We start from the raw sequence: 23,846 nt of genomic DNA on the forward strand, positions 1-23,846 counted from the left end.
AAAAAAAGATAATCACCAAATCAAGTATTCTTCAAAACAGACGTAACTGTGCAAGTGTTGAAAGAGACTGAACCAATATGAGCTAGAAACCTACGATGAACCTGGAATAGGATTGCTTCTCAATAAACCTGACAGAAAAGAGTTAAAATAGAGAAATTTGGAATAGTGCTCAGTTTTGGCACACTCAAATCAATGCTTAAGGTTTGAAAACTAGAAGACAATGTTATTGGAAGTCAAATTGACTACAGACCTTTTTTGTTGAAGTACTGCAAATGATAAGAGTTTATAGGGATGAAGAAAAAAATATACCTGATGAAAATCCCATTAAAAATATACTTAAAAAAATGTATAACAATCCATTTTTAAGAAATCTGAAATAAAAAGTAACTGAATAAAAATAACACTGTCTTTTAAAAAAAATACTATAATTTAAATCAAGCATTATTGTTATTACAAAACAAAAACCAACTCCTCAATTGAGTTAAGGACCTGAACAAAGCTGGGTAAATCTACTAGTTGCATAATAAAGGCAAGAAATTGTATTATATTGTGTGACTCGATTTTGAAAAACCTTTTAATGTTTAAGGTCTTCCTTTCCATATCTGCCTTGAATTGAATTAATATACCAAATTAATACACCAAAATAATTTTTGCTGGTTCTTTTTCCTCCCTATTTATACAAGAAGAGAGGAATAAATACATTTTATAGTTGGGAAGTTACTGAACACTGAGATTCAATGTCAGCTAATATAGAAGGGGAAATTTCCCTGGCTATATCTTCTCTCTTCCCCAAATCACTGGAATCAGGGAAAAATGTCAGTACACAAACTGAAGATTCGGTATGAATCCTAGGAAAAAACTCTCAGTACACGGGAGACTCCATCTCTATTGCCAGCTTGTGCTATTTTTCTTCAGTACACCAATATTTCCAGATTCCCTCAGGGCTAAAACGACACTGGTTGAGAAAATTGATGAAAGATACACAACTCCAACTACGTGAATTGCGTAGCTGGAGTCAACGTAGTGAGCACCAATTTTCTGCTACGGTCCCAAAGCAGGAGGTCGACAGGAGAAAGGCACCCGCTGACTTCCCTTACTCCTTTGCGACAGAGAGTAGTAGTGGCACCAACGGGGGTGGCCTCAGAATTCGATTTAGAGGGCCTTTATTAGACCCACTAAATCAAACCCTAGAGGCTCGGTTGCGAGAGTTTCGATCCTCTGGCAAATGGAAACGTGGCCTTAGAGCTAAACCATTTCCTGCATGCAAAGCCCAAGCATGTGGTCTTTGAACATGAGTTCATTGTGCTTCCCTAAGGAATGGAATCCTTTGCCAAGCCCAGGAGCACCTCTATAACTGCTCTGTGGCAATCATGATGGCTGTGCCTCCCACCCCACACAGAGAGATTTGCTAAGAGGAACTGCAGATCTTGAAACTATTTTCAATATTATGATAGTGCCTCGGGATCTCAATCAGGGATTGGGGCCCTACTGAGCTACAGGCTGTACAAATGTATATCAAATCATTATTCCCTCCCCTGAAGAATGTACAATCCTAGTCAATTGAAAAAATGTAACTAGTGAAGACGAAGGAAGTTTTTAATAGAACTTTGGTACAAATTGTAGCAGAAGTCCCTGTCAAACACCGGAGTCATTCTGGGTGTGTTATTTATAACTTGCACCTGGTTCATGCTCTAGGTGGTCTTTGCCCCTCTTCGGAGATAAATTCTATTGTTGTTGACTGAATTACAACTTTGTTTTCAACACTAACCAAGAAAAAAAAGTGGATTGCTTTTGAAAGAGAGCGAGGGTCAGTGACCATAACTTGTTTTTCTACCATTTTCAGGAGAATCACTTGTTCTCTGGAGTGCAGAGGAACTTTATGGCATCACAGCCTTTGTAATTCTGGCATCACACTCTTTCCATATGAAGCTGTTTTGCCAAGCAGGCGTTAATTAGGTGAATTTCACAGCTGTCTATATATAAGGCCTGATTCTGCAATACTCTGAGCTGTGTGTCAAATCAAACATTTGCATCAAGACAAAGTAAATCTTAAATGCGACCAGATCAGAAACATAGTATTTTACATTTCCATTTCACCAATGGAGAATCAAATCCTGATTTTTAGCCAACAGTTTTATACATACAATTCACACCAGTGCAACAATTTGCTTACCCCACATCACACTGCACTCATATGACTCACGGTTGCACTAGGGCTGTGAATTAATTGCAGTTAATCTCATGACATTAACTCAAAACAAAGTAACAATTCAACATTAATTGCATTTAATCACAATTTGAATTGATTGTTAAATACAATATCAATTAAAATTTTACAAATATTTGGTTTTTTCCTATCTTTTCAAATATACCGATTTCTATTACAACACAAAATATAAAGTTAGTGTTGTATACTTTTTGTACTATTTTTTATTACAAATATTTCTACAGTAGAAAAAATAAATGTAGTAGTACAGGTTGAACCTCTTTAGTCTGGCATCCTTGGGACTTGATTGGCGCCAAACCAAAGAATTTGCCAAACCATGGAAGGGCAATATTGTCTATCAGCATTACCAACACTTCCACTGCTTACTAGATTCTTAAAAGACATTTAGGAGTAAATTAGAGTAAAATAACAGCACAGAACACGGAGAGCCAGGACTGGTGGCTGTAAACAAACTTTATGGATCCCACTAAATATGACCTCCTAATTTGACAGCAAACCATTAACAACTACTCTGAGTATAGTCATTCAACCAGTCCTGCACCCACTTATATTTTATCTAGCCCACATATCCCTAATTTGCTTATGAGAATAACATGTGGAACTATGTTAAAAACTGTAATAAAGTCAGGTTCTCTCATGTCTACCTCTTCCCCCTTTACCTATTAGGTCAGTAATCATATCAAAGAAGGAAATCTTATGGACCTGACTACTGATGTTCCCTGAGGGAGTCATGACACTCCCGCTGTGTTTATATCTCTTCTTTCGCTTGCTATAAGTATTCAAGGAGCCGTCTGAGTCTGAGAAAAGGCCCAACAGTTCCAAACTTGTCCCTATGTTACACTTGGGTCCATCTCTATTCCTAAGACCTGGATCTGAATCCCAATCCAAACTTTCAAGAAAACAAAAACAGAAAGGGGAAAAAACCTCAGTATTGTTGTTTGATCTGTTACTGAGATGGGGGTCAAGGGCAAAGGGTAAGAGCTGAACCTGAGCTCCTCCAGAGTTGGGGAGTGTTTGTATAGGAGCCTTGATTCACAGCAGAGTCTTACTTCAGTTTTACATTGGCATGGGTTCATTCATTTCCACAGTTACATCAATATAAAACTGGACTACTATATTAGTGAAATAGACTTAATATTACATTCAATTCCTCTCTGATAGAAACTGACCACCAAACCATCCATTGTTTGACTCTTGATAATATGAAGCGCAGAAACAGAAGAAAAAAAAGGACCTTAAAGTATACAGAACTATCCAAAACTCTATTAAACAATGCTGCTTAATGTATGCCTTTCCATGCTGCATAATACATGTTTTCCCCATGCCATTCAATAAAGACCCCTGCCCAGGCTATACAACATAATTTTTTCTAAGTCTGTGTAACACATACTAGCCCTATGTCATCTAACAAACATGCTAACAAATTGCACAGGTGAAGGTTATGAATACATTGTCCAAGAGAAGTCTTTGTTTATCACACAGTGGGTAACAGAGTAGTTCAAGTTAGCAAGGGAATACATGTTGAACCTCTCTAGTCTGGCACCCTCGGAACTTGACTGGTACTGAACCAGTAAATTCACCAGACTAAAGGTCAATAGCATTACCAACACTTCCACTGCTTACGAGGCTCTTAGAAGGCATTTAAGAGTAAATTAGTGCTAAATAGCAGCACAGAACACTGAGAACCGGGACTGGCAGCTGTAAAACTTTAGGGGACAGCAGAAAACGTGGCCGCACCCAAATAAGTGGACATCTGGCTAACTAAAGTCATGCTGGACCACGGCTGTAGCCGGACAAGAGAGTGCTGGACTAGAGAGGTTCAACCTATGGTTTACAGAGCAGATCAATGTGCCAGTTCATGTCAAGACTAAGTGATGGAAGCAAAGTTGATCTGTTGCATGTGCATTTGTGTACAAGTGTTGTCCGGTTAGCTGAGCACGTACTTTCGGAAGGTCATGTTTCTATTTTATAGAACTGGGTGTGTCTTTTACTCAGGTGTCCAGAGTTGTTTGGCATTTGGCCTTCTTTCCCCACATGTGACACTTGCTTTAGGATGACCGACCGTTGTTGCTGGACAGAGAAAAATAAAACCTGGGCAATCAAACCACAGGAGGTGACCCAGAGCCTATTAAAGGCAATACGAGTCTTTTAGAATAGGCTTGTACTCTCCGTTCAGTGAGGAGGTGCAGAATATTGACTAGTCTACCAGGCCCAGGCAGTGCAATATTTTATTGCACTGAAGAACATATTATAACCTAAGCCTGTATTTTCAAAGAAATCCCATTAACAAGCCTGAAAATGACTGTGAAAAATATCATGCTTAATACTGCAGTATGCTTAGTGTAACCTGTTGTCTGCTGGATGCAATAAAAAGAGGATATTAAATTTAGCAAATGAAAAATTGCATTAGTGACTAATTCAATTCTTCTGAAAGGGTAGGAGTCTCCTACGAGTGGATACATCTCATACAAACACTCTTCCATGTTTGTAATCTTATGCACAAATTACTTCCTCATCATTAACTACTGAGGGAATGTGTTAAGTGAATATCTCTGTGTACCTGCAAACACAGTTTTGTGATATACAGGCAGTCCCCGAGTTACGCGGATCCGACTTATGTCGGATCCGCACTTATGAACGGGGCCCTCTCCCTGGTCTCCAGCAGACCAGGGAGAGGAAGCAAAGCGGCGGAACACGCGGGAAGCGGGCAGCCCAGACACGTCTGGGCTGTCCGCCACCCGCGTGCTCCAGGGCTTTGCTCTGCTTTGCTCCCCGCCCCCTGGTCTGCAGACCAGGAGGATGGGGAGCAAAGCGGCGGAACACGCGGGCGGCGGACAGCCCAGACGCGTCTGGGCTGTCCGCCGCCCGCGTGCTCCGCGGCTTTGCTCTGCTTTGCTCCCCGTCCTCCTGCTAGGTTGCTCCGCGTGCTCCGCTAGCGTGCTCCGCGGCTTTGCTCCAGGCGGCTGTGGTACAGCAGCTGGGGTGCTGCCGGTTGGTCCCGTAGCGCTGCTCTGGGCGCTATGGGACCAACCCGGCAACACCCCAGCTGCTCTGCCCCAGGCATCCTGATTTAGCCACTGCTGGACAGTTTCAGCAGCGGCTGAATCAGGATGCCTGGGGCAGAGCAGCTTGGGTGCTGCTGGGTTGGTCCAGCAGCACCCCAGCTGCTCTGCCCTAGGCGTCCCCAAGTCAGCCGCTGCTGAAACTGACCAGTGGCTGACTACAGGAAGCCCCTGCCCGGGGCTTCCTGGAATCAGCCGCTGATCAGTTTCAGCAGCAGCTGACTTGGGGATGCCTGGGGTTCTTAAGTTGAATCTGTATGTAAGTCAGAACTGGCGTCCAGATTCAGCCACTGTTGAAACTGGTCAGTTTCAGCAGCGGCTGAATCTGGACGCCAGTTCCGACTTACATACAGATTCAACTTAAGAACAAACCTACAGTCCCTATCTTCTATGTAACCCGGGGACTGCCTGTAGATGTTTTCATTTCATTCATTCCAGAAAACAGAAGTGGGTTGCAAACACAACACAGCAAGGATTCCAGGGTTATATACTGAATCTTTAATATGCAGTGTGAAGCGATATCTCAGAGATCAAAAAGTTGCAAGATCATCTGCACACAGAAGAATTGTTAAACTGTGATGAAGCTGGCTGCCCCCTAGAGTAGGAAGAAAGAACAGACCGTAAGTGTTTTATGAGGGGAGGCTCAGATGGCTGGGCAAAATAGTCTTTTGAAACTCCTAAGTTCTTGGCTATCTGATTGCCTGAAAAGGAGATAATGACTCGAGGGAGAGAGTCCTATATCTGGATAGCAGCAAAATGAGGGAAAGTAGATAAAGCATGAACTAAGCATAAGAATGTTTCAACCACTGTGTCTGAATTGCCAGGGATATGGAAAGAGGTTAAGAGTAGAAACAAACCCAGATTTGGACATGATGAAAGCCAAATACTTAAAATTCAGACTCCTTTCATCCAGGAAATTCTTAAGAGTGTTGATGCAGGAACTTTATCTTATCTTATGTCCTGGATCAGGCTCAGAGCAGAAAATACAAATTTCTCTCATGTCAAATCCCCTCTACTGGTTCCCTTCTCCCTGTACATTTTGTCTCTTTGGAGATATCACAATCCTTCCTTAGCATTCGGCTCAGACTGTGAACAGTTGCTCATTCTGCACCAGACAATACTCAATTTACATGTAAACAGATAGCTGGATAAACATTTCTTGTCTGGAAAAACATGCTTCTCACCTTTCCTGGGGGCCAACCCACATTGCATACCTCAAGAACATCTTTTTCAGTATAAATACATACCCGCTTATACACTATCTGTATACAATTATGATGATGATCAGCGTAACACAGACTTTCATTAGAGACCTTACATGTTACCTCTGGTGAAATATTATGTACAGATCAAATGCAGGGGATTTCTACGCCTAGGCACCTCCTTTGTGTCCTTTGTCAGTTGACACTATGGCTCTGTCTACACTTAAAAGTTTAAAGCACAATTGTAGCGGTGCTGAGTGTGACCACAGCACAAGAGTTAGGCGAGCTCTCTCCCAGCACTCTATATAGGGCTCATCTACACACCAGGGCAAAAGTCGAACTAAGCTACGCAACTTGCACTACGTCAATTGCATAGCTTAAGTCAAAATAGCTTAATTTGGCTTTCTGTGCTGTCTACATAGCAGGAAGTCGAAGGAAGAACGCTCTTCCTATAGTAATAGAAATGTAGCCGTGTTAGTCTGGTGTAGCTGAAGCAAAAAACAGGACTATGTAGCACTTTAAAGACTAACAAGATGGTTTATTAGATGATCCATAGCTCTTCCTATGACTTCTCTTACTCCTCGTAAAATGAGGGTTACAGGAGTTGGAGTAAGAAGCCTATTACTTTGAAACAACAGGCTTGCTGTATAGACACGCTCTTTGTTATTTCAGAATAATGTTAGTTATTTCAAAACAACGTAGCTGTGTAGACATACCCTACGTAGGCCACTTCCACAAAAAGAATAGTCAACAGCGCTGAGAGTAGCCTCGTTCATACTGGCCCTTTACAATGCTGTAACTTGCTGTGCTTGGGGAGGGGGTATTTTTTTTCACACCCTTGAGCCACAAACTTAGGCTGTCTATTCTACCAGGTTATTTCAAAATAAATTTCAAAATAATAACTCCCAAAATAACTATTTTGAAACAGCACATCCACACTACAGGGAAGCTTTGAAATTAATCTGAGGCAGATCCCTTAATGTGGATGCGCTCTCTTGCCTTTGAGCCTCAGGAAGCACTGGAGATTAATTTCTTTGAATGACTCTGGGAAGTAGTTATTTCGAAGTAACAGCAGCTGAAAGTCCACACTAAATCTATTTTGAAATAGCAATTTTGAAACAGAAGTTATTCCTCATAGAATGAGGGGTTATTATTTCAAAATAACAAGCCCATTATTTCAAAATAATTTTGAAATAACAGGCTTGCTGTGTGGACATTCACCTTGCTATTTTGAAATAATGGGAGTTATTTCAAAATAACTCCATAGTGTAGACATGCCCTCACAGTGCTGTAAAATACCAGTGTAGACTTAGCCACAGTTTACCATATGCCTTTGACCTCACTTGGACTCTACTCACTAATCCTCCACTGGGACTGCTCAAGGTATTCTGCACTGCTTAAAAAACTGTGTGCTTCGTAAGCTTTTTGGAAAATCACTCGGATTGCCCTGGAAGTTTAAAGCATCCATGTTTTAAAAGTGTAAACCAAAACTTATACTTTAATTTTCAGAAAAGGCATCATCCTTTCTGACATCAGGGTTCAATTAAAAGTGTGTTGGGTCATTTTCCAGAGATAATTTCTAATAATGCCCTCTCTACAGTGGTGAATGAAGCATCAGTCATTTAGTGCCTGGCAGGCAACATGTTACTAAAGCGCTAGGCAATAACAAATACTAACGGTGACTCAGCAAAAAGTGACACAGGAGCAGTCCCATCTGCTTGACTGCACCACACAAATGGCCAAGAGTTGTATATAGATTTGCTGTACCTTGCATCTTTGTTCTGTTGACTGTTGGAGTCATTGTCTTCTATTGGCTGTGTTCATTTACTTTCTTCAGTTGCATGCATAAACAGATGCACACACACTGCTGCAATATGGTTTAGCCAGCCCTCCCCTCTGGCTGGGCACTGCCCTCACCCCTCTCCTCTCTCTACCAAGTTTAGTGTCTCTTCTGGGCCTGTAGTCAATACTTCTTGGTCCAATGCATGGCACAGGGGAATGGCAGTCAAGGCTCTGGGATTCTACAGATAGCTTTGCCTCGAACTTGCCTTTTCCCCCTCTGCACCTCAGTCTAACCCATTTATAAGGTAGATATTGTCATAGGGATGTGTCGGGGGGTGTCTGCCCGACACTGGCTGGAAGGAATTAAAAAAGGCTGGAGGGAGCCTGCGTAGAACTCTTGACAGTTGGAGAGGAGCTTTTAAGGAGCCAATCAGGGTGTAGCTTGTATGTATAAAAGTAGCTGCTCAGCAGAGAGTAGGCAGTTGGGTCCCGACCGGAGTGGGTGCAGCACGGTTCCCTCAGAGAAGGCACCTTCAATAGAGCAGTGCTGAGCAGGCTCAGGAAGGCAAGAGAGGGAGGCTCCAGCCTGAAGTGGCCCAGGGACCAAGAGGCAGCGAAGGGTGGTAGAGGAGGGCAGGACAAGGCTGCCACCAGAGGGTCCCTGGGTTGGGACCCAGAGTAGTGGACGGGCCTGGGTCCCACTTGCACCACACCTTGCCATCAAGACTGTGTAAGCCCCTGAGACAGAGGGCCTAGGCTTGGAGGCCGAAGTTGGCCAAAAGTGCAGTCGAGACTAGGGATGTTAAATATCGGTTAATCAAATAGTCAATTAACCTCATGAATTCTTATTGGTTACTCAACTAGTCTATAGTCCCCGAGAGCAGAGCCAACAGCTGGTGTGCTCCAGCCCCACTCCTGAGGAGGCCCCCGCCACTCCGCACTGCTACCTCTGTATCAGAGGTGTTGTACCAAATAAAAGCAAGCAGGATCTTATGAGGGGGATAAGGCAAAAAGCCACATTTATTGTAAAGATAATAATAAAAATAAAGAAAAGATAGAAGCAAACAACGTTGTTTAACTACTTATTCCTAACACTACTTAACCCTTATACACTTGTATGTATGTGTATATATATACATATATATATATACATATACATATATACATATAAAACCATTCATTCATACATCCATTCATTCAAGTTCTGTGTATAGTTACCAGCCTGGAAGTTGCTTGTGACAGAATACTGGCCAGGTACTCTGTACACAAGTGATGGTAGTGGGGAGTGAAGTCCTGATCAGATGCGCATCTGAAGCTCCTGGTAGGCTGGCAGCAGAACCTTGGACTTTGATTCCATAGTTTTTTAGTCCAGTTCTTATAGGAATTTCTTCCTATGCCAGTCTATGGAAATTGCTGTATCATGCTGATGTCTCCAGGGTGGCTGCCAGGTGCTCGTCAGTGATCTCATCGGGTGGACCTCCAGTTTCTCCACTTGACACCTTTTGGTTGCACTGGCACCTGACGCCTTCTTCAGCCCTTTGTTGCTGTATTCTCAGGCTGGCACCTCTCAGAACCATTCATTCATCATCCAAGCACTCTCTCATACATTTGTACAGTATTTTGTAACAGTTCTAAGTTACATGACCTAATACATTATATTCTAACGGGGCAATAATAATAATAAATCTAAACATTTAACAATCTTAACTAATAATAATAATAAGAAGAAGAATTAATAATAAATCTAAACACTTTAAATTGTGGGGAACAAATTATGGGGAGTCACTTCCATTTGGGGGAATCATTTTCAATACATTAATATGTTATCCCTACAGAGGCAGCAGTGCAGGGTGCCAGGTAGGTGCCAGTCTACGAGGGGAGACAGTTTAAAAAACAGCTCCCCTCACAGACCAGCTGCCTATTGTCCGGCACGGCTGCCTCTGATACAGAAGCAGCAGCACGGGGTGGCAGCAGCCCCTCTCCGGGGAAGAAAAGGGGGAGGGGGCTGAGCTCCTGGACCTAGCACAAGCTGGAACTGAGCCAGGCTGCCTGCCTGCCTGGCTCCTAATACACTTTAAATGCAGTGCCACAGCGGGGGTAGATCCCGGATCCACCACAAGCCAGAACGTAGCTACTGGCCAGCTCACTAAAAAGTTTATTGGCGGGGGGAGGAGTGGGGAGGGAGGAGGAAATGCATGTAATCTATAGTATTAACCTATAAGCTTTTCTTATCAGTTAATCGACTACACTGTTACACCCCTAGTAGAGACTCAGGACTGCCGATGAACTCCCAGAAGGGGGTTGAGAGACCACTGGGGTGGGCACTGCTGGAGGGTAATGTCCTGAACACGACACCGTAGTCTGGGAACAACACATGAACTTTTTTATACAATTTGCTACACATGCACTTTTTGTATTTCTGCTTAGGGTTATGCTGTTAAATGTTATCAGAGGCAACTCTTAAAAATCAATAGCAGGCTTCTGTTGGGCCTAAATATCATTTTGCTCCCAATGCCACTGACTTCCATACAAAGTAGGGCAAGCTCACTGAACATGCACATATTACTGCAGGCAAGCTACTGTCATAAGTATATTCCTAAAACTGACATAGTAGAAGGCTAAGTTTATGTCTAAATTACATCCCTCTTTCGAAAGAGGAATGTAAATTAGACAGATCGAAATTGCAAAAGAAGCCAGGATTTGAATTTCCCTCACTTCATTTGCATAATGGCATCTGCATGGTCTTTCAAAAAAGGGCTTTTCGAAAGTAAAACCGCTGTCTAGACATATGGGATCTTTCAAAAAAGGGTGGGTTTTTTCCCCCAAATGAACCATGTGTAGATGGCGGTTTTACTTTCGAAAAGCCCTTTTCCGTAAGACTGTGTGGCTTCCATTATGCAAATGAAGTGCAGGAAATTCAAATCCCGGCTTCATTTGCAATTTTGATCTGTCTAATTTACATTCCTCTTTCGAAAGAGGGATGTAGTTTAGACATGCCCTAAGAGACTGGAGCAGGGATTAATACAGCACCTTTTAAAGCCCACTCCAACCCAGAGACCAAGCATATCATACCTGAAATATCCTGTGTCTATTAGCTTTGTGGAACTGGACAGTCCTGAGGGCAAAGGTATAGAAACAGTACTGCAGGATGTTTAATTCTCTTTGTGATTATATAAGTCCCTCAGATCCCTCTTCCAGTAAACTCTGATGATTAAACAGCATACCACAGGGAAACTATATCTAACACCTTCTTCCTTTTTTCGAGATGTGTTACTAATGAGTACTAGGAAACCACGGAGTGTTAGAAAAGCATCTGTAGATTAACATCAGCTTAGTCATATATTTTCATAAGGTGCCAAGGGCTAAAATTCAATCAATCACTTGAATTCCCATAGCCCTCTTCATACAGACGTCATACTTTGCCAGTCAGAACAGAGGCAGCTCAAAAATGCAGGGCCAAGATTTACATAAGTGGTTAATGGATTTTGGATTGTTTAATTTTTGGGTGCCCTCCCAAACTGAAGGGATTGCCTTTCAGAAAGTCAGACCTCTAAATCACCTCAGATTGGGCATCCAAAAATAAAATAGTTACTTCTGAAAATGTGGTCCCAGCCTTTAAAAACATACATTTAAAGGCAAATAATGGTGCTGTAACTGCGTGGATAAAAAGAGTCTTCAGCCCTGTACCCAGGATGGAGGGGCGGGAGCTGGGAGCAGAAGCCACTGCCTCCACTCCATGCGCTGGGCTGCTGGCTTCTGCTGCTGGTGCCCCACACCACACAGAGGTGGGGACAGCAACAACAGGGCCATGCTGGGGTGTGGGGTGAGGGGTGGAGACGGGAACAGGATCCCGCTTAACTGATTTAACCAATTAAATGATTAACCGGGATTTTTACATCCCTAATGTAAACCCATGGCTACATGTATACAGCTGTCATATCATGAGCAAGATGGATACAAGAGGGATCAGAGCTAGAACTCTGGGCCTCTTACGCCAAAAAGTACATGCCCCGCCCGCAATTTCCCCTTTAATCTTTTCCATCCATGTGCAGAATACATTTGTTATGGGCACAGAGGCACATGTAAATACGCGCCACCAGTAGAAACATAAAACCTAGGTGTGGGCACTCTGACAATCAGCTGAACAGCATTTGAGTCTCACCTGAGTGGCCACGCAAGCACACAGCTTACAGGGAATGCTGCCCTACCACATGAACTACAGAAGAATCTCTATCTAATACTGAGAGCTGCTATCTCCCGTGCCCTGCAATGGCTCAAGAGCAAGATGAGAGAATTCTGGAGTTCACTGAAGAGGAGAAGCTTGAATTTCATACAGCAGAAGCAGAGACACAGGCACCATTACAAAAGGTACGAGAAGAGGTTGCAATAGCCAAAAGTGGGTCATTACTAGAGCACTCACTAAGGCCTGGGTACTAGGGATGGTAAAGCAGAGAGGAAGGTTGCACGACACCCTTCATTGCCTTGCTTGGTGTGTAGCTATTTATACCTTGTGTAGCTCTTTACACCTATTTAAGTGGTGTGTTGGTACCGTATTGTACCACTCTGGCATTGTGTGTAACCATTTCCACCTAGGCAGAGTGAGTGCCGTGCATTGGAGCATCAGGCTCCTTGCTGAGAAAGGAATGACAGGATTTTGTGAGGCGCTGGGTGCGAGAAGACAAAAAAAAGTGACATTAGGGGAATGTCTAGACTACATCCCTCTGTTGCCAGAGGGATGTAAATTAGGCATACCGAAATTGCTAATGAAGCAGAGATTTAAATATCCCACGCTTCATTAGCATAAAAATGTCCACTGCTTTTTGTCACCACGGAGCTTTGACGATGAAAAGCGGCAGTCTAGACGCGGATCTGTCGCTCACTAAAGCCTTTGACGACAGATCCCTTATGCCTAGTACAACGTCTAGACTGCTGCTTTTTGTCGCCAAAGCTCCGTGGCGACAAAAACGGTGGCCATTTTTATGCTAATGAAGTGTGGGATATTTGAATCCCTGCTTCATTAGCAATTTCGGTATGCTTAATTTACATCCCTCTGGCAACAGAGTGATGTAGTCTAGACATACTCTAAGATTGTAAGTGTGGGTGATGGGAAGGAGGGTGGTGTGGTAAGACTTGGCAGAGAAAGGAGTGAGTTCAGCCACTACATTAAAAGGTGACTGTCACAAGACGGGCATTCATGTCAATGGCACCTCCAGTTGGTCACACAGGGAAATCAACTCTCCTCAGAGCGCCCTCTGCTGGTTGGTGTCCCAGCCTCTGCTGCAGGTCTTCTGCTCCATGTCCCTTCCTGGCCACAGTGCCCTTTCCTCCTCAGATTGTCCTAAGTCAGTGCCCACTCTGGGGTCTTCCCCTCCCAGGAAACCCCCTCACCTACCTTACCTCAGTGACCCACTGCCAGTCTTCGCCTCACCCCTTACCTCAGGGGCAAACTGTAGTCTGACATGGCCACTCATCATTGGCAAGGGGTGTGGACCTGCTGCCTTTTCCTATCCAGGCTGTTTCCCTACAGGCAAAGCACCCTCAGGCCTTACCTCAGGCCCTGCAGCATGGGAGTGAAGTCAGGCCAGAACTCCCCAACCCTACTCTGTCTCAGGAAGCCCCCAACTTCCCTAGCAGCCAGGTCGCTCTTGCTTTCCAGCTAAAGCAAGAGTATGTATCCTCCTCCCACCAGAAGCCCTTATTTATGCAGCCCCAGCTGGGCACCAGTTGGTTGTCTCTGCCTCAGATGTGGGCTCTGCTCTTGCAGCCCTCTCCAGGGACTGGGTTTTAACTCTTAAAGAGCCAGTGCAGGGCAGATGCCCCATCACAGTAACTAAGAAAAAGAAACCAGCAGATCATCTGGATACATATGAATGTCTTTAGAATAGTCTCAGAGAAGTAGCTGTGTTAGTCTGTAACTTTTAAAACACAACGAGCAGTCCTGTGGGACCTTAGAGATTAAAATATTATATTATGAGCTTTTGTGGGCAAAATCCAACTCATCTGATGAAATGAAGTATAAATTATAGAATCCAGAGAACATATATACCTGTCAATTGTAGGGCCAGTGTTAATTACACTAAGTGTGTCATGGAGGAGAACATTTTAACCTCCCTGGACATTCAATAATGGATTTAAAAGTAGCCATCCTTCCACAAAGGAATTTTATCACCCAATTATAGAGAGAGACTGATGAACTGGAATTCATTTACAAGTTTGACATCATCAACTTGGGCTTGAATAAAGATATTAACAATTTAGTGCACTGCAAAGGCAATTTCCCTTGCCCTTGATATTCACATTTACACATAAAAAGCTATGGATGGGACACATCAAGCCTGACGCAATTAGCATAATTAACAGTGGTCCTACAACTGACAGGTAACTGCTCTTACTGTTTTATATATACTCTAGATTCTGTAATTTCTACTTCAACTCATCTGAAGAAGTGGGGTTGCCCATGAAAGCTCATGATCTATTTGTCAGTCTCTAGCCACAGAGCTGCTTGTTTTTAGAACTGTCTGTATTTTACTATCAGAATACGGATGAATCACACAATAAAAAAGAACTTTGCAATCTTCATGTGATATGAATATTTCCAACAATTGTTTCCTTCAGTGTTAATTTGAAGGGTTTTGAGAAATTAGCCAAATAAAATTAGTTGAATTAGAGTAAATGGGTAATTTAAAAAAAATCTTGTATTGACTCTTCCAAAGGAAAAACTGGACTGATCAAAGGTTTAAATGTGGACTCATCTAGCCTTTCAAGTATACAACGACAAATCTATTTGTTCATAAGATGTGAACATTGCACAAAGAAGGCTGAACATTTAATTAGCGACTGGATCTGCTTACAAGCCTGGAATTCAGTCTTCTAGCAGTTGACAGAACCTTCTGAGTAATCTTACCATCCTTTAGTATCAGTAATTTCTTTACTTGGAGGCATTAATGGAGACATATTATATTAAACTGCATTTGCGCGGGCTCTCAAGTTGCTCTCAACCTTTCCAGACTACTGCACCCCCTTCAGGAGTCTGATCTGTCCTGTGAACCCCCACGTTTCATATAATTTAGAAACTGCTTGTTTACAAGCAGTAAAATACAATAAAAATATAAGGGCCACAGCACACGATCACTTAAAAATTGCTCAATTTCTCATTTTATCATACAATATAAAATAAATCAATTCAAATATATTGTACCTACATTTCAGTATAGTTATACAGACCAGTATAGACAAGTTACTGTCTGTATGAAATTGTATTTTGTACTGACTTCACTTGTGCTTTTCATGTAGCCTTTTGTAAAACCAGACAAAAGTCTAGATGAGTTGAAGGACCTTCTGGAATACCTTTGCATACCCCCCAGGAGTATACGTACCCCTGGTTGAGAACCACTTGTCTACACTACTGCTTAAATTGATGCAACTTGCATCATGTAGGGGTAAGAAAAAGTGATGCAAGATACATCAATCTAAGCACTGTCCAGACAAGTGCTTTGTCAGTGGGAGATGCTCTCCTGCTCACATAGCTTCTGCCTTTTGCTGAGGTGGAGTGTCTATCCCAAGGGGAGAGCACTCTTCACCAGAGGTGCTACAGTGGTGCAGCTGCACCAGCGTAGCGTGGTAGTGTAGATTAATCCTGAGTTTAAAATGCAAAGAAAGGGGACTGAATATTTCAGGGGCTTATTAACAGAATACAGAGACTCCTACCTTTAAGGGCCTGTTTTGTAGCCCAATAATGTAAATAAAAAGTCTCTGACTGCTTTGAATCAGGCCCTAAGTCAGCACTTGGAATCTAGCTCAAGTTGACACTGGTTAAAAGTCCTTATTACCATTTGTGTGCTATGAGTTGGTGGCATTTTGTAGCACCTAATGGATGAGTTTCTGAGGTCTGGGATTCAGTGGACATGGACATGAAACAATTCTGTCAACTGTAATGTTGGTCCTTCTTGGGGAATGTCTGCCCTGGAGGTTTAAGTTCCAGCCCAAGGAGACATACCTGCCCTAGCTCTGACCAAGCTAGTACAGAGTGTAGCTGCCCCGAGTATAGGCCTAGCATCTCATACAGGTACACACAGGATGGCTGGTCCCTACTGCTTCCCATAGTTACACACTTTAGCGTGCTAGCTCAATCAGGACTAGTGAAGGTACAAATCCTCAAGCTGTAACTTATACCTGCAGCTTGAAGTATAGACATGCAAGTCTTGGTGGAGGTTTTTGGTGGGGAACGTTTCACTGCTGCTATATTTGCTGTGTGGATAGAAAACGTCTGTCCCCAGGGCTGTGATGCTGCCATCACATACAAAATGAGAAGTGTACAAGAAGCCTAATATAATATCCACTAGGTGCTTGGAGAAAGTCCTGTGAAGGGCAACAAAACTGATTAGGGGGCTGGAGCACATGACTTATCAGGAGAGGCAGAGGGATTTGGCCTTGCTTAGTCTACAGAACAGAAGAATGGGGGGGGATTGAAGGTAACTGAAGGAGGGGTCCAAAGAGGATGGAGAGAGGCTGTTCTCAGTGGTGACAGATGACAGAACGAGGAGCAATAGTCTCCAGTTGCAGTGGGGGAGTTCTAGGTTGGATATTAGGAAAAACTATTTACTAGGAGACTGGGGAAGCATTGGAATGAGTTACCTAGGAAGATGGTAGAATATCCATCCCTAGAGGTTTTTAAGTCCCGGCTTCACAAAGCCCTGGTTGTGATGATTTAGTTAGGGTTGGTTCTGCTTTGGGCAGGGGTTGAACTTTATGACCTCCAGAGGTCTCCTCTGATTCTATGATTCAGAGTCCACTAAATGCATTTATATTGATTCAATAGGGCTCGCTTCTTTCTACCCGAAGTGAGAGCTTGATCATTGGGTAGAGAGAAGCAACTTCTAAATACAGTGTCACAAATGCAATAAATGTGCCTTTCTAGTTCCACATGCTCATTTAGTTCAATTAAAAAGTTAAATTCAATACATTCCGGCACCTGCCTGGGTTAGGTCTTTGCACTAAAATAGATTTCTATACAAAGTATGCTGTTGGTATGATAATGAGGGGGTTTTCTTTAAGAGCATTCTTATTTTAAACATTGGAATAGAAAATGTCTCCCACTTTCAGTTTTTCCTTTGCCTTACCAAGACCACCTCCTCTGAGTTTCCAGGGAATCTGGTGTTTCCCAGTTTCTATTTTCAATTGGGCTCAGAGCAGTAGTGGACAAATACTGGCCCACCAGCTGGATCCGGTTTACCAGGATTAGCCTCTTCCGTTTCTGCTCAGCATTCTTTGCTGGTAGAGTCCCAAAATGACTAGGGAGCACAAGTTCCTTTAGGTTTCCTCTTATGTCTGTTCATTTTCCTAACGGCATTTTGCTCCTAAGTCTCTTGAACATTAAAAAAAATCCCTCTCCCTTTGAATGTGTAAAACTTGTTTGCAGAAATTCACAGTTTATGCTGGGGCTTTGTCCCATTTGGTACAATTGGCAGCTGACACCCAGACTTCTTTTATAAAACAGAATGAGTTGAATTATACTACTGAATAATTTTAGTGGTCTTTTTATGAATGGGTTGCATTTATCTCATGGTTCCTTTATAGTATAGAAGACTCACAGAGCTTTTCCTCATACAGTAATACTTCTACAGGCATTTACAATACAGTAATTCATTGTATGCAATAAGCTACAGCTTGCATCTCAGTATAGATTTGCTCCACACATAAAGAACCTACATAATAGCACCAGTTGGAAAGAAGCCTATGTTACAGCTTATTATGTATGAGAGTTTTCTCTACAGCCTCAACAAGAAATTAGAAAAAGATCTGTTATTAGCCACTAGTGACTGTAGTTATATCTGCAAATTCAATGGAGTCCAAGAGATAGAAAAAGGTTGTCTATCCTTTCTTAAGCTTAGTGAGCTTTTCCACTGCATAAACAGCCTAAACTTATAAGGGAACATTTTTCAGCAAGAGAGAACTTTCACTTCAACCCGACATGTGGTAAAGGGGATCCTACTCCCAGCTGTTATCAATAGCACAGTGATCATAAAACTTACCCTCAGTTTAAGAGAGATGAAAGTCTATTCACCAGTGGGAGTCTGGTTACTGCAGATTACCCAGAATGCATACGTCCCTGGAAGAAATATCACTGGGAACAAAGACTTCCACATCAGGGACACCTTTATGGGTGCATAAAGACAACAGAAGCCTAAGGGGATCTGATACTCACAGCTGCAAGTCTCATATAGCCTTATTGGTCTCCCATCTGCTTCTTTCAAGTCAAGAGTATCCCTAGCTACTGGTACTAACTCTCTGCTTAAGTGCACACAGACGCAAACTCCTAGGTCACTGGCCTCTTCTATTTGCATGTCAGCCAAGGATGCTGATAATCTTTTAGCCTACAAAATCAACCAGAAGAGGACATGCTTGTGTTAGCATCTTCCTTTTTAATGGAAAATAATCTTTGCAGTCTGACTCCATACTGGATTCTGTGATGAGTAATATTCCCACCCCATTTTAGTCCAAAGAAACAACACATACTGGGTTAGAACTGAATTCTGCAGACACTTACGCACATGCTTGACTTCAAGCAAGAAGCGAAGGAGGTAATATCTTTTATTGAACCAACTTCTGATGGAGAGAGATAAGCTTTTGAGTTATACAGAGCTCTTCTTCAGTGCTGTGTAAGCTTGAAAGCTTGTCTTTCTCACCATCAGAAGTTGGTCCAATAAAGCATTATCTCACCCACCCCATTGATATTCTGGGATCAACATGGTTACAACACTGCAAATAACTTCAAGCATGTGAGCAGTGGGACTACCTGTACTTAACTTAGTGTCCAAAATTTCCCCTTTTCCTAGACCGATTTTGCTAATTGTTTAAATAACATAACAAAATTCAGCCTTACACTCCACCCAATACATCTGAGGATGTTTCTGGGGTTCCCCTTCCCCTCTTTCTATCCCGAACCAGTTTTCTGTGCCCACTCTCACTTCCCAGAGTGGACTTAATGAGCTGCACTTTCCACAATGAGTCATGAGCAATCCGTATTTTCAAAGAAAGTCCCAATACTTGCTGACAGGGTGAGATGATAGAATAACTAAAGCCTGCCTAGTCTACCTTGAGGCAACAAGAACTCTATGGCCAGCCCCACCTCTCAGATCTATGGAGAGGAGCTTTCCCCATTGGACACACTTTGGAAAAGAAGTTTCTAAATATGAAAGTTGATAAAGATGGCAATCAAATTCAGTCCTGGTGTAAGCAAATGCAACTTCCAATGACATCAGCAGGCGTTACACTGGCTTACACTAGAACTGAATTTGGCTCTGTATTTCTAAGAAACCAGCCCTGTTCTGGCACGTATTTCCTTAATTCCTCCTAATGACTGTGTTTCAGTTTTGATCCATGTTGCCAGATAATGCAATGCAAACCTGCTGCCTTACAAGCCTAACAAGGACTTTTATTGACTTGGACCCTCCTGCTTAGATGATGCACGGCCACCAATGAACAAAGAGGAAAAGGTCTCAGCTTCTCTCCTCACCATAGCAACCAAGCACCTTATGCTCAATACTTTTCTGTTTCATAAGCTGGTTGTCATGGCAAATTATGTATGTCAGAGGGAAACAGGAAGCATTCTGTGTTCTCTAAAGAAAACAAAACACATTCTCAAACTTTATTTCTTATTAGTTCACTTTTTGCCACTCTGCAAGTGACCCTTAAGCTTTGGGGAGAGCCTTGCCAATGGTGTGGCCGCAGTCTTCTAAATGTGCTAAAGGTACCCATGATTATTAACTCTGATGCATCTGCAGGCGAGCTGGATTCCAGGAGCCTACGTTATCTGGGAAGAGAAGCAGCAAAATGGTATTGGGGAGTCTGGCATTTTCACCAGAGAGACCAGTTTTCTCCTCACCCTCTGGAGAACCAAATCCTGAAACCATGTGAGGCAAGAAACTGCACGGACCTTTTCTTCCGTCCCCGACCCTTGCAGATGCCTCGATTTCAGTTGCACAGAAGATGCCTATGCACACTACGAGAAGGGACCAAATGAACATGCGGTAGTCACAGGATGGAATCATGGAAATGAGCAATAATGTTCTGCTACCTAAAACAATCAATGTAGCTGGTAAGGGAGAACCCCCTGCTATCCTCTGGGTTCTAGCCCAGGCACAGTTTGAAACAGCTTAGCAACTGCTGCTTCCCAGGGCCACTTTCTTCTACCTTCATCTGCCTCGCAGCCCCTTTCACAGAGCAACTCACTCCAGTGCTTTGTTCCTAGAGAATCCATCTGCTTCCCAGCAGCTTACACTTGATGCAAAGCCATCCCCTTCTACTTGGTTCATAAGCTTTCATCCCAGGGATTCAGCTGCCACCCCACGCTGCAGATGTGTATAACTCTAACCTCTGAGATTTTCATCAGTTACACAGTTACCCAATTACCCACTTTTAAACTTCCCTAGTGGATCAGTGTTCAGTCATAGAAACTGCCATGAAGGCCCCCTGGTTGGCAGTCTAATTGTGACCAGGTCTACACTATGCAGTCACAGCTGTATAAGCAGGTCATGAAAAATCCATACCCCTGAGCGAGAGTTATATGGTCCCAGTCCCTGGTGTAGACAGCATTATGGCTCTCCTTTTGGTGCGTGTGATGGGCCCGCCGAGGCCCACACTAGGACCAACAAGACTCTGCCCACTCTATCAGCAAGAGGGTGGGGCGACACGATGCCAGGAAGCAGCAGCCAGCAGCTGCCGGAGCTGCGCGGATGGCAGAGGGCCATGGTGTGCGGGGGCGGGGCCCCAATACAAACCCGCGGTGCCCCAGAGCAGCGGGACGTTGAAGGGGCAGAGCAGCATCTGTTGGCGGCCAGCGGCGGGCCACTTGAAAAGTCCTGGAGAAGAGGGCAGCGGGGCGGTGCACAAAGTTGGAGGCACCTGTCGCCGCGCTGGGAGCAAAGTCTGCCACCCCAGTGGAGGAGCGGCCTGCATCCCCCGGAAGCTCGGTGCAGAGACCAAAGTGCCAGAGAAGCCGCTGGACAGGTAAGCCCCTTGGATGAACCCAGGGGGGGTCGGTACTCAGGAGGGGGATAGGAAGCAGCCTGGGGCAGAGTGCTTTAGGCGCCCGTGGGCGGCGCGCTTCAGGGTGGAACCCTGTCAGCTGGGTAGGGGTCAAACACGCTGAACCCTTAGGGCCCCGGGCTGGGACCCTGTGGAGAGGGAGGGCCTGGGTCCCCCTAAATCCCCTCCTCCCCCCACACTGCATTCTAATTGCGCATTGAGTACTGCCAGCCAATTGGCCTAGTGGACAGACTGTCATTACTGAGCCCCAAGAGGGGGCAGGACTTAGGGGCTGAGAGACCTCAGGGATTTCCCCTCCCCCTGACCTTTAAGACGGTGGGCTTGCTGGGCCCCACGCTCCTGCCGGCTCATGCCCTTAAGCCCGTCTTACGTGGGTAAACTGAGGTGGTGGGCTCGCAGGGCCCCGCCCTCCTGCCAGAGAGTAGGAGCTCGCGCCCGTAAATCTGCAACAGTATGGAACAGCTTCACTGAAGCACCGCTGCAGTGTTTTACGTGTATACCTTTTATTATGATGGGAGATGCCCAGGAGTGTCCTGATTTGGGAACAGAACAACTCTCTTGTTAGGGCCCTACCCTAGTTGTGGTCCATTTTGGTCAACTTCATGGTCATAAGGTTTAAGCAATCTAAATATCTGATATAACGAAATTTACAATATGAAATTTCATGGTGCTATAATTGTTGGGGTTCTAACTCATTAAGGCACTGGGGGTAGGGTCACAGAACTGCTACTTTTACTTCTGCACAGAGCTGGGTAGCTGCAGAGTGGCAGCTGCTGGCCAGGAGCCCAGGTCTGAAGGAAGAGCTGCACCAGCAGCAATGCAGAAAGATGGCATGACATTGCCACTCTTGCTTCTGCACTACTGCCTGCAGAATTGAGCCATGGGTCAGTAGCCACCACTCTCTGGCCACCCAGCTCTGAAGGCCGCAATGCAGATGTATGAGTGACATGGTATGGTATTGCGAACCTTACTTCAGTGCAGCTGCTGGCAAGGCGCTGCTTCCAAAGCTGGTCACCCAGCCAGCAGCCACCCAACACTCTGGCCACTCAGCTCTGCAGGCAGCATGGAAGTTAAGAGTGGCAAAACCACAATGCCTCGAAAATAACGTTGTGACCTCTCAGCAGCTTCCTTTGTATCAGGACCCCTATCTAATCTGCACCGTGAGATTTGCATAGTATAAGATAAAAGCACAGAAGAGACCAGATTTCATGGGGGGGGAACCAGACTTTATAGTCTGCGACATATTTTTCATGGTTGTGATTTTGAATTTGGTAGGACCCTACCTATTTCTAAATGCCCAGGCCCTTCATGTTCTGTGGCTAAACAAAACTCCATTCTCCAGGGTCTTCCAACAAGCCAGCACCTTTCCCCAGCACTCCATTCAAGTTGAAGAAAAGGGAAGGACAGAAGGAAGGATGCCTTGGTCCCAACCACGCTAAAGCCAGCCCTGGGGTAAATCAGCACAGCTCCACTGAAGTCAATGAGGTTGCTTGAGGGGTGAGGATATGGCCCCCCATATCTGTTTCCTTTAAGGAGTGGGCGAGAAGAGGTGGGAGATCAAAACTCATTCTTAAACAACGTTTGCCTAGGTGTGTCCAGCTGGACCATTTGTGTGCTCCTCGGCCTCTGATGCGTCGGGGGTGATTACAACTCACCCTTGGCGGAACAAGTCCCTGTTGCACCAGGTTATAAAGCATCGGTACCTCCCCGCGTCGCTGGACTCCACGGGCTGGCAACGAGGCGCTAAAAATAAAAGCCGAGGAGCAATTCCCCGCCCGCTGCCGCAGCTTCCCCATAACCCGCCCCGTGCCCCGGCCGAGGCGGCAGCAGGGGGCGGAGGAGAAAGGAGGCGCCGTTCGCCTCGGTGACTGACGCGGCCCGCAGCCCACCAGGAGGGTGGCTCCGCTCCCCGGGGCCCGGAGCGGCCTATCAGCGGCGGCGGGAGGCGGTGAGTGACGGCTGGGCGGGGAGCGGAGCCTGGGCGTGTGCCGCTCGCCGCTGCCGCTGCCGGGGCTCGCCCCTGGTGCACACACACACACACATTGTCCGAGCCGCCGCCGCCGCTGCAGCCCGCGAGCGCCCCAGTGCTCGGTGCCAATGCGGGGAGGGCGCTGCCAGCCGGGGGCTTCTCCACCACCCCGGTGGAAAGTTCGCCTGCTGCTGGGCCCGGCGCGCCGCTGACCCGCCGCCGGGAGGGAAGCAGGATCTGGCCGGGAGGGGGGATTTTTGTTTTGTTTTTGCCTTTTCCCTCCAAACTTTGTGTGCGCCGCTCCCGCAGAAGCCGCCCCCCCGCACTGAGGATTTGCCCCCTCCCCCGGCTCTCTGTCTCGCAAGGAAAGCAGCCTGGGCGGGCGCGCTGGTAAGTGCCCCCCGTCTCCTCCGCTTGGCGGGGCAGCGGGGTTGGCGGGTGGGCTGCCGAAGTGCGGGCAGGGGCGGTGGCGCTGGGCGCGGGGGGAGGAGGAAGTGTCTCTCGGCCCCCTTCCCTCCCCCGCCACCCCCCGGGAGTGCTGAGGGCGGCATTGCAGT

The 23,846-nt window shown here is 45.0% G+C and overlaps 1 protein-coding gene across 3 annotated transcripts in view; it reads left to right on the forward strand.

Annotated features, from left to right (window-relative positions):
- Positions 1-23,196: 23,196 nt before the first annotated feature.
- Positions 23,197-23,846, forward strand: part of HRAS (HRas proto-oncogene, GTPase) — a 71,170-nt gene continuing 70,520 nt past the window's right edge. Inside the window, exon 1 of one of the 3 annotated variants that reach the window (XM_075928303.1) lies at positions 23,197-23,268. The gene's annotated coding sequence lies outside the window, so the exon portion shown is untranslated. Of the gene's footprint in view, positions 23,269-23,316; positions 23,680-23,846 lie in introns of those variants that run through there. The other 2 variants (XM_075928304.1, XM_075928301.1) reach the window with 2 other exon arrangements.

This window comes from Pelodiscus sinensis, chromosome 4, assembly GCF_049634645.1.
Source record: "Pelodiscus sinensis isolate JC-2024 chromosome 4, ASM4963464v1, whole genome shotgun sequence".
Lineage (NCBI taxonomy): Eukaryota > Metazoa > Chordata > Testudines > Trionychidae > Pelodiscus > Pelodiscus sinensis.